Genomic DNA, 13,075 nt, shown 5'->3' on the forward strand with positions numbered 1-13,075 from the left:
TTTGTCAATTTAATTAATTGAGTAGTTAATTAAATATTGTGTATAGTAAGCCGCCATGCAAAAAAAAAAAAATCAGTTTACTGCAATCCCTCTTTTTTTAAAATGAATTTCATTGCCCTCAAATAAAGAATGTGTTTGTGTTTGTTTCCTCTGTTTAAATTCTGCTTCCTCCTTGTGAAACTGTTAATATGGTAGAGCCCTGCTCTGAAATTGCCCACAAACTCTTAAAAACATAGCTAATTACAGATAGCCCAATTTAAACTTTACAGCATTCTTGATACATTCAGAAGGTTTGGAAGGTGGTTTATGCCAGCCAGCAAGCAGGAACGTGTTGTACTTGTGCAAATCTGGAGATGAAGCAAGAAGGACTCCTTCTGCTGACAGAAAGTGAGGCTCACTAAGTACAACTGGGAAAAAATTATGGTGGTGTTAGTGGATTGAAATTTTTGTAATGAATGCTGGTCTTGGTTATGGAAATCCCTTTGCTGTGGAGTGCAGTGCAGGGCTAAAGTGATCAGGAGAGAAGTGCTGCGAGCACATTCTATCATATCCCAGCAGTATCAGCAAGTAACTTGCATCTACTAGTGGTTTGCTTGCTTATTACTTTTTTCTTTCATATTACTTCAGAAAAGGTCTGGGAGTTGTTCCTGGGAGTTCTGTGGAGCTGGGCACAGAGGCTAGAGAAAAATGGAGGTGGGAAAGCAGCAAAACTGGACCCAGCTCTGGATGTCCAGCAGCCTTTGGCAGGCCACTCAAGATTTTTTTTTTTTTTAATTTCACTCTATAAAAGAAATAAAAATTATGTATCTTTACTGCTTGTAGGAGAAAAGACTTCTTTGTCAGGTATCACTGCTAAAGGCTTTAGTGGTGCAGAGATGCTGTGCAGTGTGTGGCAGGAAAGGGCTGTGTAAAGGGACAGGACCTGGCAGCCAGCTTAGAGCTCATTTCTGTCACAAGAACTCAGGATCACAGGAAATTGTAGTGTCTGAAGATCTGTAAGGACATTGAATTTATTCTGAGATCCTACAATTTGAAGTTGTTTTCTTAATTCCATCAACCCACTTAAAATTGCTTAGCAATTCAACTCAGGAAATATTACGTAATTTTTACAACTCTTCCCAAGATTTGCCAAAACTGTAGAATTATGGGTCTGCCAAACTGGCCTGCAGAAGATGTTGATAAGGAGAAGTGCAATGCCTCTGAAGCTCTGTTGTCCATGGGTCCATGACAGAAGCTGTTGGCTGAGGATTGCTCCTGCACAGAGCCAAGTGCTGCCTTCTCTTACTGCCCCAATCTCATTTTGCTCTGCTCTTCTGGGAAGGACAAGGAAATGTCCTCCAGCCCCAAGAAGGCATCCCCAGGGACAAGAAGGAAATCCTGAAACTGCTGAGCTCCTGTGCAATGTCCAGCTGTCCTGTGCTCAGATCATCCTGAGATTCTGGAGGAGGCCTGGGATGCACAAAAGCTGCCACTCAATGAGAAGTGCAAGGCGCTGCACTTGAAAAGGGGAACCAAGGCTGTGACAGCCTGAAGGGAAAGAAACCAGGGCATTGAATGACTGGTGTTTGCTTTTCCAGATAGAAACAATTTTGGAGAGACACATTTTTCACAGGAGCCTCTTGATGTTTTCTCTTGACCTCTCAGAAGTTCTTCTTAGGAAATGAAATGTAAAACACCTTTATCTTGTTGTATGTCATTTCCTAAGTGACAGCTGATTACATTTTAGGAATGTTTTCTCATTTTCTGAATTAAATCAGTTTGGCATTCTGTAGCAGACAGTACTCATTAACCTTTTAAAGACTGCCAAACTAGTTTGAAGCACTCAATGGAGGAAAAAAAAAAGAAAAGGAAAACCCCCTCTGTTAAACATCTTTTTAATCTGATGCTTCTGAAGCAACAGGCAACAAAGACTAGGTATTCTTGCTGTAATGTATTAGATGTGACACTGGTTTACACTCTACTTGAGCAGATTTGAAGAGGGTACAAATATGAACCAAGCTTGTGACATGTAGTAGGAATGTAATTTATCTTCTTATCAAAGTTTGATGTTTAGAATGATACTGATTTTCATGATTAATGATTCCATATAACTCTTCTAGACTGTTGAGAAGGAGAAAATAAAAGTCCACTTTCTGAGCCTCACTAAGCACCCATAGCAGAAACCAGGAGATGAGGAGTTGCAAGAACCCATACCACTGGTGCTGATGAACCCATGAATATGTAAGTAGAACTAAATGAGAAACCTAATGCGATTCTGCAGGTTTTTTGCTTCCTTTACCTCCCCCAGCCTTCAAAATACACTATGGATAGTGACTGCATAATATTCAAGCCATGACTGTTACTAAAAAGTACCTATTGAGTTGGTGAGTGAGGGGAAATTTTTTAAAATGCTGGTACTATATGTATTAGCAATGTATTAGCAATGTTTGTGTGTCTGAGCAGCATCTATGATATTTATCTTGTTAGTCTCTGCAATAACTGATGGTCCCTAACTCTTCAGTCTGCAAAGACTTCATAATATCCCCATTTTGGGAAGGCTCAGTAATAAACTAAAGCTGCACAAATTAATCTTTTACTTTATTTATATCTTACAAAAGTATCGTGTAAGCAGAAAAGGTCTGTAGCCAGATCCCCTGATAATGGTGCTCTTCCATGCAGGGCATGTGTGTGCCATCACGAAATGGCATCTGTACATGTTTTGGTGGGTCTTTGGCTAATTAGGTTTTAAAAGAACATGGTTAAATCCCTGGCACAGCCCTTCTCACAAGAGAGGGAACTGGCTCAGACACATTACTTTGGGGACCAATCAATAGGGATCAATTTCTGCAGTGTGGGGCTAGAATGTTCCCAGATCCAGACTTCTCACCCGGGGGGATTCCTCCCAAATCCACTTCCTGGTAGCTTTGCTAGCTTGTAATACAATGAGGGCAGCTCCTAGATGACTTGGCTCAGGAGGAGTGCAGTACTTAGAGATGAGTGTGCTGGTGCCATGGAATCAGCCAGCTGGCCATAATAAAGCCAGCCAAGGCAACCTGAGAGAAATCCCTCTCCTTTCCACAGCTTCTGGCAAGGTGGAGAGCTGTCCTCAGCAGATCCATGGCAGGAGCTGTGCCATTTTAAGATGCCTTCCTTGCTCTACCTCCCAGCCCATTTTTCCCTTCTGAAGGTAAAAAAAAAGGTAAGTAAGACCATGAAGATGTTAAAACTTATTCCTCACATTGCCCCAAAACCAGCTTGGAACAGAAAAAAAAAAAAGAATGTAAAATATAAAGGATGCCTGTGTTCTATTCATTCAGCATTGCCAGAGTAAAGATGTGTCCTTTGGCTATTTAGGAGGTTTCCATTTAAACAGCAGCCATTACCAGCAATACTTATTTAGAGGGTATGGTGAGATTTTTTTTGCCTTGCTGAAAGAGCCACACAACACACTGAAAAAGTAGGAACTCTTGTAATTAAAGGAGGTTTTATGGTTCCTTTAAATTGTGTCCTGGTGAAACAGTTGTGTGGAAAACCCTAAGACATGGAATTGCAAATTAAATCTTTATAGGAAATGTCCCTGCAAATAGGAGATGTATTTTAACTTGAAGTAAGCACAGTATAACCACAATCATATGGACTGAACATCAGCAAGGGAAGTATTGCTGGGGACTGTGTGCTTTTCAACTCTGTTGTAGGTAACTTCTCACCCCAGTAGTGAGTCATGCCTAATATGCATTGGATTTAGACCAAATTTACTGAAGGGAAATGTGGTGCACACCCCCCACTCCCTTGTACCTGCATAGTGAATGCCTGGCCACCACAGAGGAAAAGAGGTGAGGGCAGACTCCTTGGGGCTTGTTTTCCTGTCTGATGGCACAAATTCCACTGGGTTGATAGGAAGGTCCTGCCAAGCAATGACTCTTCCTGAGCTTAGATGGAGTTTCTGGCCACCAGAATGTGTCAGCTAGCTAGTATTTAAACATCTGTGTAGCAAAGGCTATATATGATGAATTTAATGTTATATTGAAATTATTTTCAACTCATAACATTTAATTTTATATTTTTTTCAAGAATTTCTGATCTCTCAAGACAAGTGTTGTTTAAAAAATGCATATTCATACACACACTTATGTGGCATTAATATACAGGTTAGAATGTCTCTCCTTGCCTTAAAAACCACAAAGGAATGGAAAAAAAAATTGTATTTATATGGTGTCTGTGCAGTAAAAGCAATTAACAATTTAGAGCATTTTGAGGCAGAGGAGCCCAAAAAGGGGCAAGAATTGAAAGACTGCATCTAGCATACACACAGAGCCTGGCACAGCTCAGCCCATGCTGTGCGTGCCTTAGTCCCAGCAGTTTGTGTTCCCACACCTTCTCCAGGGACGCCTTCTGCCTGAATAAGCAGAAGGCACAGACAGTTATCTTTGTAGAGCTTGGTTAAGAAAGTAATCCATCCTCTGATGCTGTTTTCTAATTTCTAATTTCTCCCATCCTGGGATGAATGCACAGCTACTGTACATACTAACTGTGCTGTATTGGGCTGTCCTTCCCCGTCCCTCTGCCCTGGGGCTCAATGGATGTACCAGGAAGGTCTGCCTGTAGAACCATTGCCACAAGATGCTTTAAAGAAGATAGTGTTAATTTCTTAAATATGTTTCACCTTTCCACATGCATGAGGCTTCCTAACTGGCAGCCTTTGGATTTTGTTGGTTCTGGCTGCACACCTGCGCCTGTCTGTGCATTAAACCTTGACTGTAGGACTCTCGTCACAAATGAACTGTCAAATCATTACTACGTTTGATGCAGCATAATCTGTCTTGAAACTAGAATTGGTCCATCCAGGCTCAAATTTCACTTGCTACTGAGGCTAATATGCTGTTTTGAATATGCATTCATGGAGACTCGCATCCATTGGGATCCAGAGGGAGTACAAGCTAAGAGCAGATTTTCTGAATTAGCATGTCGAGAGGGAAGGGTCTTTCATTTAGACTGCTGCAGATGCCTCTCCCTCTTGTTCATTACAATTGCATTTCATCAGCTTTATGATGTCCACATGTCAATTGAGTGTGAGGATTTTGCACACAAAAGAGCCTCAGGGAAAACGACTTCACTAGCTAATCAGCTGATTATCATACCTCAAATGGGCTGCAGTGTGCTGCTCCAAATACTATATCAGCGAGAGTGGAATTGAAGATTAAGACAGCAAAAAGAAAGCTCTACAGCCCAGTTTAAAGAAATCAAACAGGAATTTGTCAGGGATAGAAAGAAGCAAATATAGCCAGGACAAGTGCCTTGAAAATATCCTGAGGCTGATTAAAAAAAATAACAAATGCCTTTCTTCAAAAGGTGTTGGGGGGTGAAAGGTTAATTAACTGTATTATCTGCCTGTTTATGCCCAGCTGTGTAAAGCTCAATAACACAAGCTCCCACCCTGGTTTTAACATTGCATCCAAGAACTAAGACCAGTTGCAAGAACAGCCTCTCCTAATAATTTAATTAGCCTCTGAACAAGCTGGATGCTCACAGCAAAGCAGGCTTGCTCTCACAGCCTCCCTTTATGTGGATCTCTGTTCTTTTTGGATCTGCTGCCTGTATGGGGTTCTTAGAGACCAATTTCAATAAATGATCCAAACAGTAATGAAGAGGCTGCCATGGAGTCTCGCACAATAGCTCCTGGTTGCTCCTATGTATGGATTCCTTCAGCCCATGAATACAGATCTATAAGAAGCACCATTTAATGGTTAGCCTGGGCTTTTACTTTTTGTCTGAAATTTACCAAAGTTTTATCCCAGCTCCCTGGAGTCCTCCCCAAGTCTATCTAAAATGCAGTTAGAGCAGAGGCTGTCTTTTGCTTCACAGAGCGTCTGCCTTATGCTTTCATCAGAGTAGTCTAACTCACACAGATGCACTATTTAACAATGCCATCCCCTGCTTTCATCAGAAGGGGGAAGGTTGCAGAGCTGAGCCCTGAAGAATAAGGGGGGCAGGTCCCCTGTGATCGGCGAAAGCTGAACATCGGTGCCAGTTTCCATCTGTCATGATAGCCTATCTCCGAACCTTCAATCTGTCAAAAGCTTGCTGCCTGGCTGAAGGCTCCAGGAGATTTGGTGCACTAAACACATTTGACAACAGCATTATCACTGCAAGGAGCCCAGCAAAATGCCATCAATGTGTTAATTGTAGCCGGCTATGTAAAATGTCACTTCCCATATCATTTTACAGCGGCTTTGCCTATTTTGCAGCTCCTAATTTTCCACCCTTTATAAATACGTGGATTGTTCATGTGGAAATGTGGTTCTTTTTCATGTCAGCTATAGTTTGTTGGGGTTTTTTTTTTCCCCTCCTTAAATGGAGGTATAATTTGGGTCTAATACATTTCTCCACAAAAGCAGCAGTATCTGTGGAAAAATAACTAAAAAGCATTCATGGAAATGAATTGTCTGTACATTGCTGCTGTTCTAATTTTATATCTCAATGGAGATTTATTTCTGGGTTTGCGCATTCTTTAGTGTATAAATGATTCATTTTGCTGCTGTTGCTGCAAACTCCCCTTATCGAGTGCATGGTATTTTTACATTCCTGAGAGTTTTCCTCCCCCATGATGCAAGAACACTTTTGTAATGATAAACATGAGAGTACAGCATAAATAAATGAAAAATACCCCTTGAAGGTATGAATGTGCTTTTTAGCACCCAAGTAACTAATATTCAATTTCTGGTACAACCACTGCCAGGTGTTAAATTTCTCTAGTTACTGTCACTAATGCAAATTAGATTCTTTTTGCGCTCGTAAAAAATCAAATCCACATTAGAAATTAGCTATAAAATGTAATGACTTAAATGCTATAGTGTTTTACAAATCTCCCTGCATTTCTATAGCAGATAATGCTATAAAACTAGGAAAGGATAATAAAATATGGTAGAAAGTTGGGTTATTTAAAGGTCTATTGTGACTGCTTATTCAGGGATTTGATGTATTATTTTGCTTTCTTTCCTTGTTGGTTGAAATAAGCACGCTTACGATTTCATTTCGTTACCAGATTAGATGTAATCAAAGCTCTCCTTTGAATTTCATGTTACCTTAGCTGCAAAGGCTGTTTGTGTTATTGGAAAATATCATGTGGTGAAGTTTATAATATATTTGCAACTTTTAATCATTGGAATTGTAAACGTGTCTGAAAGCTGTTAAGAAAGTCACAGTGATCTTAGTAGTAGTTGTAATATTGAGCTACATGGGGCTCTGTGACAATTTTCTAAACAGATTCTTTTTTGCCCCAGCCCCAATAGATCTTTCAAAAACTCTGGTGAAAATAACTAATCAATGTTTATTCTTTTATATATTGAGGTAAAGGCTTTAAAAATGGTGAATAGCAAAAATTGTGTTTGCCAACCTTTAAATCCAAGAAAATGTTCCCCATGCAAAATGCCCATTTTGTAGTCTCTTGCCAAGTATTTAATTTAAGGTATTAAAACAAAATTACAGTAAAACTCTTAAGTCCTAGGTGTATAGCATATTTCCTGCATACTAAAGGAAGTTTTAATTAAAATTAGCATTTTTGAATTGTTGCATTAGTATAAAGTGAATTCAAGCTCTGCGGTCCACATTCTGCCTCTTTTCCATAGGAAGCATAACAGAAATTCACGCAGTCCCCCTGCAGTCATTGCCATGGGATGTGACCAGGGCACAGCACTTTCCCTGCAGAGCTCGGGCCCCCCCTACTCTACAAGACATTTTCCCTGTGTCCTGTGTTCCCAAAACAAAAACCACTGGAGAGGTGAAGTACTTTTGTTCCATGTACAACCTGTTATGCATCCCAGTTCTCATTTCATAATTGTGAATTGGATAGTCCCAATTCAGGTCCCATCTGGATCTGAGCATAAATGCATGGACTGGCTCAAACCCAGTTAGGGAGACTGGTAGAAATTCCTTTTAGGAGTAAAGGTGATGTGAGTGCAATTCTCAGCCTTGAGTTACTGTGGTAAAACAATTAGCTTTGTTACCTGCAATTGGACAAGAGGAGGAGAAATATGGCTTTGACAGCTAGCTGGGAGAGTGGTGGTTTTTTTGAGAATGATCCTGTTCATGATTGAGACTGTGGAAAAGCTGCTGAATAGCTATCAATACGGTTGCACTGTTTCACAATTAACAGTCTATTCTAGCACATAAAATCTGTGTTACACACTCCTTTTTCTTGAATTCTAGGTTTTCAAAAGTGACTAGGAAGAAGAAAGAGTGAGAGATTAGCATGGGAGTCCCAGCCTTCCTTAGAAAGTGCTATGGACCTTCTCTCCAAGACTCATCTGAAGCGCTGCAGGTACAACAAATAAAACTCTGTGGTCCCTTGAAAATCTTGGTACAAGGATTCCTGTCAAAGCAGGGAATGTGCACTCCTTGGGAACCTGGCTGGTGAGTCTATCAAGTCTTCATCCCCAGTAGCACAGGCATGGAATATTGATATAAAATTTAAATATTTATTGATATAATATAACATATAATATATGTTAATGTATATAATATATTAATATTTATTTGCATAAAATATATCTTTTAACAAGTCAATAATTTAGAACAAAAGAAAGAGGTACTGAAACATAAGGGGCAGTACCTGCTATGGCAATCTCTTGATTCCACCATCAAGAGGGGTTTAAGGGCTGAGGATGGGCAGAGCACTGCTCTGTGCCAGCTTTTCCTGCTGACCCATCCAGCCCCAGCCATACCAGTAAGTGATCTTGGTGAATTGTATGAAAATGCAAAATACAAGAATGCTTTGATTTTTGTTGGTTTATTTGTTTGCAATTTAAATCTTTTCAGAAATTTCCAGTAAAAGCACGGCCTCTACATTTCCACATCACAAAGCTTGCAAGACACACACTCGTCTCAGACAGTTTGTATGGCCCCAAATTAAGTAAGTAAGTAATTGCACCATGCAATGTGACCAAAAGCTATTGGGAAGTCCAAGGCTGAAGTCTAACGCACTGCAAAACCTGTCACCAAATATAACTGGTGTTAAACAACCTTGGGGTTTTCTGTATTCCCAGCATCACACAATCCTGTTTAGGCAGCTGAAAAGGTAAATAACAGAAATTATTCTGTTCTGCTCAGCTCAAAAGGACTGCATGAGAAAGCATCTGTATTTCCAGCAGACCAAAGTACTTGAATTCTTCTGTAATTTCTCTGGCAGTTTTCATTTATACATTCAGCCCCCATGTATGCCTTCCAGGTCCTCTGGCAGTTTTCATTTATACATTCAGCCCCCATGTATGCCTTCCAGGTACTGAGGTGCTGCAAAATTAAAACTGAAATCAGCACAAGTGATTATTTAGATTAGACTGCTTTATTCTAGCCAAACTTTTCTAAAACTAATTAGCAGTTTCAAATATATCTTGTCAGAGCAGGTCCTTAGCTGACACCTTGCTGCATGTTCTCAGTGGGGCTGTGCTACCAAGAATTTGTCCTGCCCTGTAACAAAGTTTTGCAAGATTTTGTAGCAGTTAGGATTTAGCTCACACTGCAAGAAGTAGAAACCTAATTTTTCTGCATGCACTTGAGTCTCAGCCTCCAGAAGCTTGAGCAATGGGACTTGAGAAAACATTTCTGTTTTGCTCAATATTTAATGTGTATTCTTTCCATTTGCAGTGCCATAAACATGCAAAGAGGCTGACAATATTTTCCTGTGATTGTCTGTGTTTATTTCTTAATTTTTGCAGATATTGTAAAAGATTGACAAATACACACTTCTGCTGTTAATGAAAGGTAAGGAAGTTTTCAGCCATAAAAAGAAAAAAAAATTAAAATTTAAAAAACAGTAACAAAACCCTAATTGTAAAAATAATGCAGTGATAGTAAGAAATATAAAATAATAGCACATTATATTCTACCCAAATAAAATGAATGGGTAATACTTGCATTTTAAACAGCTGACCTTCTATTTGTTATTTTTTTATTTAACAGTTATGTTTTAGTGACTGACTCTGTATAACATATACCTGCAAAAAACAAAAACTCTTTGAATAGCCTGAAAAACAGGGAAATGGCACCTTTCTCAGAGTATTTAGCTGGACTGTTTATTTCTGAGTTACAAAGAAAGTTATTATTTTTATCTGAAGGGATATCCAAATGTTTTTGTCAATAATCCAACACTTTCTAACAAACACATTGCTTACTCTGAGGTAAAAAAGATAAATAATAAGCAAGATGAGCAAACACATGATCAGAGGTGTGATCTTTCTTTTTATATTCTCTATATTGATGTCACTAAGGCAGTATTAGGCAGATGCCATTGCGTCACCTAATTCTAATTTGGTTTCTGGACGGAATCATGGGCTCATCACCACAGAAGCCTCTGGAGTGGCACCTTCCAGTTCAGTAGAGGTTGCACATAAGTCTGAACTGGAAGGTTTGGTTCTGGTAAGTAAATTCTTCCTTCACCAAAGCCAATGGGAATTTCATCACTAACTTTGTGGGAACAACCTCACCATGGTGAATCTTGGGCAATTTCTGGATTGTTTGAAACTCGGAGGGAAAAGGGTTACAGATGCTTTAACAGCCAGGACCTGTGCTGAGGAGAGAGACAGCCCTAAAAACCAGAGATCTGGTATTATGTTTGACATGAGTTGTCATTAAGACCTCATCTTCACTAAAATGAGATTTTTGTACTCTATCTGCTTTCACCCTTTTTCTTAAATTTACTTTAACGTCACAGAAACTGCTTTTGTTCAAAGCACACTAATGATAGCGTGGGAAAAGGAGATCTTTACTTTCATACCTCCTTATAGGCAGCTTTACAAGATAACAATATACATGTTTAGCATTGCTACCTATGACAGTCTTTGTTATCTACTAAGCAGAATGTTATTTTTCCAGCAACATATAAAAGCAGGCAAATGGCTGCTCATCATCATCTTTTCAAGAATGTTTTACATACAATTCTCTCCTGGATAATAGCTCCTTCTATTGTCCGTGACTTATCATTGTCAGGATTCTGTGCATTTTATCCGTATCTATTTTGCTGGAAATCTGACCATTTTCAAAGGACAGGCTGAATATAAATAGCCCATGCAGTATAGTCTCATGTAGAGTAAAGCGTATACCGGTTTAGAATGTATAAGAATATTACTTTCACTGGTATGTTTTGGCTACAATTATTTCCTTTTCTCTCCCTCAGTCTCACTCATTTTTTTTAAACTCTTCTAAAGCACTATAAAGTAAGTATCAAAGGTATCCTGGGTAATTAGCCATTACAGTACTGTCACAGAGGCTTCTGCAGTCAATACAGAGATAATTTGGGCAATGGTGAATGACAGCATTGTCCAGACTTTTGGGATAATCAAGGACACATCCAGCTGTACCAGACATCTGTCAGACCCATGAATCATTTCAAGTAGCTTTGCAATATCCAGGCAAGTCGAGCAAAGATAAACACTTCAGCAGCACGCAGCCACGGAAAAATACTGCTGCCACCAGAAAGCATTTAGCTGCTCAGAGCTGCAGGCCTGGCTCCCAGAGCAGAGGGGCACCACACACATCTCTGGGAATTTGAAGGGGCTATTTAACATTTTTAACATTACCAACTCTAGTATGACTGAAGTGGCATCCCCTGCACATGCACACACGTCTTCATTGGAATTACTGAGGCAAAGAGAAAACAAGGGGAAAAGTCATACAGAAAACTCAAAGGCTGAAGTAAATCTGATAAATGCAACATGCCCTCTTGCAAATTTGTACTATTTATGTTGGCCTGAAGTGGCTAGTTGTACGTTTTCTAGGTTTTGCATACCTGTGGTGGAACTGTTGCTCTAAATGTGCATCAAGATTAACAAGGAGCTGGAAAACCCTCTTGGAGTTTCCTGCTGCTGTCACCCTAGTCACATACTTGTGTTGAAAAGCTGAAAGCAAACAAAGGCAATGCTTTGATGTCCTGGGTAAGTCATGGGGCAAGGTCTGGAGCTGTGAGGTATGGACTTTGCTGTGCCAGGCTATGGGCAGGTATTCTCCAGTCTCTGTGATTTGAGTTCTCCCTCTAATTACCAAGCCCATCTTTGCAAAGCCCACTGGCACCCCTCCTTTGGACTAAGTTATTCTCAGTGCTTTGCAGGTGCATGGCTGCCCTGTGCTAGCACACTGGCTCTCAAGGATGAGTTAAGATGAAGGGGAAACAGCTGGCAGGATCAGGTGAGCCAGTTTCCTTTCCTGTTTGAGGTGACCACAGACTATGGAGGTGAGCAAGAAGTAGCACAACTTGCATTCAGACAGTGTGGGTTTTGCTGCACTCTGCAGGCAGAAAAACTATATGGAATTGCTCCTAAAAATTCTATAAAAATGCTGTAATTACACCAGAGTAAAGGGGATTTCTGAACAACTGGGAGATATCTGTCATACAAATATCTGCCATAGACTTCTTTGAAATGTCACACTCCACACTGGAGTTGAAATTGGTTGTGTTTCTCCCTTGTAATCTTTATACGGCACTGATGGGAAAGAGTGTTACTAAGATTTCAGGGTAGCACTGAAGAGCTTTGTTCAACTCCATCCAAGAGCCTGTAAGAAAAAAGCAGCACTGGCAGAGAAAGCTCCTGAAAGCTGTTGCTGCTGAGTGGAAGGGCTGCATGGATGGAGCTGGGCTGGGAGTTGCTGGCAGCAGTTGGTGATCAGGCAGGATGCAGAGATTGATTTGCTGTGAGCGCTGTGGCTGAAGCAATTGCTTTTGGAAAGCAAGAGGAAGAATTACTGGTGAGATATCAGGGGCTGTGATTGACAGATTGGTAACTTTCCAGTGACAGAATGAGGGGCACTGAAGTATTTGGGGAGCAAGAGTGAGCCCACCACAGAGAAAATGCAATGCACTGGTGTTGCTTCTCATTATGAAGATGTAGAAATGCATCTTGAAGAGCTGACAGAGGTGTTGACAAACTGTTGCTGCATCTTCTAAACTTGCATTTGTCTTTGTTCCCTGCTTTGGCCTTTTCCTCTACCACCATTTCCAGCTACCACTGCAGTTCAGTGTTGTTGTCACTTAGCTCTGAAGTTTGGGTAATTTAGGAACATGGGTTCTGTTATACCAACAAAGGTCTTCCTCTCGTTTCCACGCTCAGGC

The 13,075-nt window shown here is 40.2% G+C and overlaps 1 long non-coding RNA gene across 1 annotated transcript; it reads left to right on the forward strand.

Annotated features, from left to right (window-relative positions):
- The first annotated feature begins 8,188 nt into the window (after window positions 1-8,188).
- On the forward strand, window positions 8,189-10,495 carry LOC141730524 (uncharacterized). The gene is made up of 4 exons (XR_012582045.1): window positions 8,189-8,296; window positions 8,794-8,891; window positions 9,690-9,735; window positions 10,242-10,495. It is a non-coding gene; the product is annotated as an uncharacterized LOC141730524 (long non-coding RNA).
- The last annotated feature ends 2,580 nt before the right edge of the window (window positions 10,496-13,075 follow it).

The sequence above is a fragment of the Zonotrichia albicollis genome, chromosome 10, assembly GCF_047830755.1.
Source record: "Zonotrichia albicollis isolate bZonAlb1 chromosome 10, bZonAlb1.hap1, whole genome shotgun sequence".
Lineage (NCBI taxonomy): Eukaryota > Metazoa > Chordata > Aves > Passeriformes > Passerellidae > Zonotrichia > Zonotrichia albicollis.